This window comes from Coregonus clupeaformis, unplaced genomic scaffold, assembly GCF_020615455.1.
Source record: "Coregonus clupeaformis isolate EN_2021a unplaced genomic scaffold, ASM2061545v1 scaf1044, whole genome shotgun sequence".
NCBI lineage: Eukaryota > Metazoa > Chordata > Actinopteri > Salmoniformes > Salmonidae > Coregonus > Coregonus clupeaformis.
In genome coordinates, this window is record NW_025534498.1 from 123,345 (window position 1) to 129,344 (window position 6,000).

Sequence of the window (6,000 nt, forward strand, 5' to 3'; positions counted from 1 at the left end):
TCAGTATACTCATGTAGGTTGAGTCTAAATCATAGATCTGCATTTTGTACTGTCACTTTAACTCTCTGCTGACTGACTAATTCAGGACTTTATCCAAATAACAAAACAATAAATTCCTAATTTAGCTTAGTCTTTGTTTGATACCAGTGTGAAATAAAACGCCATTCCAGACTTGCGCTATAATGTACAGTTGAAGTCGGAAGTTTACATACACCTTAGCCAAATACATTTAAACTCAGTTTTTCACAATTCCTGACATTTAATCCTAGTAAAAATTCCCTGTCTTAGGTCAGTTAGGATCACCACTTTATTTTAAGAATGTGAAATGTCAGAATAATAGTAGAGATAATTATTTCTTTCAGCTTTTATTTCTTTCATCACATTCCCGGTGGGTCAGAATTTTACATACACTCAATTAGTATTTGGTAGCATTGCCTTTAAATTGTTTAACTTGGGTCAAACGTTTCGGGTAGCCTTCCTCAAGCTTCCCACAATAAGTTGGGTGAATTTTGGCCCATTCCTCCTGACAGAGCTGGTGTAACTGAGTCAGGTTTGTAGGCCTCCTTGCTCGCACACGCTTTTTCAGTTCTGCCAACAAATTTTCTATAGGATTGAGGTCTAGGCTTTGTGATGGCCACTCCAATACCTTGACTTTGTTGTCCTTAAGCTATTTTGCCACAACTTTGGAAGTATGCTTGGGGTCATTGTCCATTTGGAAGACCCATTTACGACCAAGCTTTAACTTCCTGACAGATACAGTGGGGGAAAAAAGTATTTAGCCACCAATTGTGCATGTTCTCCCACTTAAAAAGATGAGAGAGGCCTGTAATTTTCATCATAGGTACACGTCAACTATGACAGACAAAATGAAAAAAAAAATCCAGAAAATCACATTGTAGGATTTTTAATGAATGTATTTGCAAATTATGGTGGAAAATAAGTATTTGGTCAATAACAAAAGTTTCTCAATACTTTGTTATATACCCTTTGTTGGCAATGACACAGGTCAAACGTTTTCTGTAAGTCTTCACAAGGTTTTCACACACTGTTGCTGGTATTTTGGTCCATTCCTCCATGCAGATCTCCTCTAGAGCAGTGATGTTTTGGGGCTGTCGATGGGCAACAAGGACTTTCAACTCCCTCCAAAGAATTTCTATGGGGTTGAGATCTGGAGACTGGCTAGGCCACTCCAGGACCTTGAAATGCTTCTTACGAAGCCACTCCTTCGTTGCCCGGGCGGTGTGTTTGGGATCATTGTCATGCTGAAAGACCCAGCCACGTTTAATCTTCAATGCCCTTGCTGATGGAAGGAGGTTTTCACTCAAAATCTCACGATCCATGGCCCCATTCATTCATTCTTTCCTTTACACGGATCAGTCGTCCTGGTCCCTTTGCAGAAAAACAGCCCCAAAGCATGATGTTTCCACCCCCATGCTTCACAGTAGGTATGGTGTTCTTTGGATGCAACTCAGCATTCTTTGTCCTCCAATCACGACGAGTTGAGTTTTTACCAAAAAGTTATATTTTGGTTTCATCTGACCATATGACATTCTCTTAATCCTCTTCTGGATCATCCAAATGCACTCTAGCAAACTTCAGACGGGCCTGGACATGTACTGGCTTAAGCAGGGGGACACGTCTGGCACTGCAGGATTTGAGTCCCTGGCGGCGTAGTGTGTTACTGATGGTAGGCTTTGTTACTTTGGTCCCAGCTCTCTGCAGGTCATTCACTAGGTCCCCCCGTGTGGTTCTGGGATTTTTGCTCACCGTTCTTGTGATCATTTTGATCCCACGGGGTGAGATCTTGCGTGGAGCCCCAGATCGAGGGAGATTATCAGTGGTCTTGTATGTCTTCCATTTCCTAATAATTGCTCCCACTGTTGATTTCTTCAAACCAAGCTGCTTACGTATTGCAGATCCAGTCTTCTCAGCCTGGTGCAGGTCTACAATTTTGTTTCTGGTGTCCTTTGACAGCTCTTTGGTCTTGGCCATAGTGGAGTTTGGAGTGTAACTGTTTGAGGTTGTGGACAGGTGTCTTTCATACTGATAACAAGTTCAAACAGGTGCCATTAATACAGGTAACAAGTGGAGGACAGAGGAGCCTCTTAAAGAAGAAGTTACAGGTCTGTGAGAGCCAGAAATCTTGCTTGTTTGTAGGTGACCAAATACTTATTTTCCACCATAATTTGCAAATAAATTCATTAAAAATCCTACAATGTGATTTTCTGTATTTATTTTTCTCAATTTGTCTGTCATAGTTGACGTGTACCTATGATGAAAATTACAGGCCTCTCTCATCTTTTTAAGTGGGAGAACTTGCACAATTGGTGGCTGACTAAATACTTGTTTCCCCCACTGTATCTTGAGATGTCGCTTCAATATATCCACATAATTTTCCTTCCTCATGATGCCATCTATTTTGTGAAGTGCACCAGTCCCTCCTGCAGAAAAGCACCCCCACAGCATGATGCTGCCACCCCCGTGCTTCACGGTTGGGATGGTGTTCTTCGGCTTGCAAGCAACCCCCTTTTTCCTCCAAACATAACGATGGTCATTATGGCCAAACAGTTCTATTTTTGTTTCATCAGACCAGAGGACATTTCTCCAAAAAGTAAGATCTTTGTCCCCATGTGCAGTTGCAAACCGTAGTCTGGGTTTTTTATGGCGGTTTTGGAGCAGTGGCTTCTTCCTTGCTGAGGGGCCTTTCAGGTTATGTCGATATAGGACTCGTTTTACAGTGGATATAGATACTTTTGTACCTGTTTCCACCAGCATCTTCACAAGGTCCTTTGTTGTTGTTCTGGGATTGATTTGCATTTTTTGCACCAAAGTACGTTCATCTCTAGGAGACAGAACACGACTCCTTCCTGAGCAGTATGACGGCTGCGTGGTCCCATGGTGTTTATACTTGCGTACTATTGTTTGTACAGATGAACGTGGTACCTTCAGGCGTTTGGAAATTGCTCCCAAGGATGAACCAGACTTGTGGAGGTCTACAATTTTTATTCTGAGGTCTTGGCTGATTTCTTTTGATTTTCCCATGATGGCAAGTAAATAGGCACTGAGTTTGAAGGTAGGCCTTGAAATACATCCACAGGTACACCTCCAATTGACTCAAATGATGTCAATTAGCCTAAAAATCTAATCAAATCAAATGTTATTTGTCACATACACGTGTTCAGCAGATGTTATAGCGGGTGTAGCGAAATGCTTGTGCTTCTAGCTCCGACAGTGCAGTAATATCTAACAAGTAATATCTAATATCTAATTTCACAACATATACCTAATACACACAAAACTAGTAAGGAATGGAATTTAAGAAAATATACTGTGGGGAGAACAAGTATTTGATACACTGCCGATTTTGCAGGTTGTCCTACTAACAAAGAATGTAGAGGTCTGTAATATTTATCATAGGTACACTTCAACTGTGAGAGACGGAATCTAAAACAAAAATCCAGAAAATCACATTGTATGATTTTTAAGTAATTAATTTGCATTTTATTGCATGACATAAGTATTTGATACATCAGAAAAGCAGAACTTAATATTTGGTACAGAAACCTTTGTTTGCAATTACAGAGATCATACGTTTCCTGTAGGTCTTGACCAGGTTTGCACACACTGCAGCAGGGATTTTGGCCCACTCCTCCATACAGACCTTCTCCAGATCCTTCAGGTTTCGGGGCTGTCGCTGGGCAATACGGACTTTCAGCTCCCTCCAAAGATTTTCTATTGGATTCAGGTCTGGAGACTGGCTAGGCCACTCCAGGACCTTGAGATGCTTCTTACGGAGCCACTCCTTAGTTGCCCTGGCTGTGTGTTTCGGGTCGTTGTCATGCTGGAAGACCCAGCCACGACCCATCTTCAATGCTCTTACTGAGGGAAGGAGGTTGTTGGCCAAGATCTCGCGATACATGGCCCCATCTATCCTCCCCTCAATACGGTGCAGTCGTTCTGTCCCCTTTGCAGAAAAGCATCCCCAAAGAATGATGTTTCCACCTCTATGCTTCACGGTTGGGATGGTGTTCTTGGGGTTGTACTCATCCTTCTTCTTCCTCCAAACACGGCGAGTGGAGTTTAGACCAAAAAGCTCTATTTTTGTCTCATCAGACCACATGACCTTCTCCCATTCCTCCTCTGGATCATCCAGATGGTCATTGGCAAACTTCAGACGGGCCTGGACATGCGCTGGCTTGAGCAGGGGGGCCTTGCTTGCGCTGCAGGATTTTAATCCATGACGGCGTAGTGTGTTACTAATGGTTTTCTTTGAGACTGTGGTCCCAGCTCTCTTCAGGTCATTGACCAGGTCCTGCCGTGTAGTTCTAAGCTGGTCCCTTACCTTCCTCATGATCATTAATGCCCCACGAGGTGAGATCTTGCATGGAGCCCCAAACCGAGGGTGATTGACCGTCATATTGAACTTCTTCCATTTTCTAATAATTGCGCCAACAGTTGTTGCCTTCTCACCAAGCTGCTTGCCTATTGTCCTGTAGCCCATCCCAGCCTTGTGCAGGTCTACAATTTTATCCCTGATGTCCTTACACAGCTCTCTGGTCTTGGCCATTGTGGAGAGGTTGGAGTCTGTTTGATTGAGTGTGTGGACAGGTATCTTTAACACAGGTAACGAGTTCAAACAGGTGCAGTTAATACAGGTAATGAGTGGAGAACAGGAGGGCTTCTTAAAGAAAACCTAACAGGTCTGTGAGAGCCGGAATTCTTACTGGTTGGTAGGTGATCAAATATTTATGTCATGCAATAAAATGCAAATGAATTACTTAAAAATCATACAATGTGATTTTCTGGAGTTTTGTTTTAGATTCCGTCTCTCACAGTTGAAGTGTACCAATGATAAAAATTACAGACCTCTACATGCTTTGTAAGTAGGAAAACCTGCAAAATCGCCAGTGTATCAAATACTTGTTCTCCCCACTGTACATATATAGACAAGCAATGACAGAGCGGCATGGACTAAGATACAATAGAATATTATAGAACAGAATGCAGTATATACATATGAGATGAGTAGTGCAAGATATGTAAACATGATTAAAGTGACTGTAAACAATTTTAAAGTGACTAGTGTTCCATTTCTTAAAGTGGCCAGTGATTTCAATAAGCAGCAGCAGCTTCTAATGTGCTAGTGATGGCTATTTAACAGTCTGATGGCCTTGAGATAGAAGCTGTTTTTCATTCTCTCTGTCCCAGCTTTGATGCACCTGTACTGACCTCGCCTTCTGGATGATAGCGGGGTGAACAGGCAGTGGCTCGGGTGGTTGATGTCCTTGATTATCTTTTTGGTCTTCCTGTGACATCGGGTGCTGTATGTGTCTTGGAGGGCGGGTAGTTTGCCCCCGATAATGCGTTCGGCAGACCGCACCACCCTCTGGAGAGCCCTGCGGTTGCGGGCGGTGCAGTTGCCGGACCAGGTGGTGATACAGCCCGACAGGATGCTCTCAATTGTGCATCTGTAAAAGTTTGTGAGGATTTTAGGTGCCAAGACGAATTTCTTCAGCCTCCTGAGGTTGAAGAGGCTCTGTTGCGCCTTCTTCACCACACTGTCTGCGTGGGTGGACCATTTCAGTTTGTCGGTGATGTGGACGCCAAGGAACTTGAAGCTTTCCACCTTCTCCACTACGGTCCCGTCGATGTGGATAGGGGGGTGCACCCTCTGCTTTTTCCTGAAGTCCACATTCATCTCCTTTGTTTTGTTGACGTTGAGTGAGAGGTTCTTTTCCTGGCACCACACTTCCAGAGCCCTCACCTCCTCCCTGTAGGCGGTCTCGTCATTGTTGGTAATCAAGCCTACTACTGTTGTGTCGTCTGCAAACTTGATGATTGAGTTGGAGGTGTGCTTGGTCACGCAGTCATGGGTGAACAGGGAGTACAGGAGGGGGCTGAGCACGCACCCTTGTGGGGCCCCAGTGTTGAGGATCAGCGAAGTGGAGATGTTGTTTCCTACCTTCACCACCTGGGGACGGCCCGTCAGGAAGTCCAGGA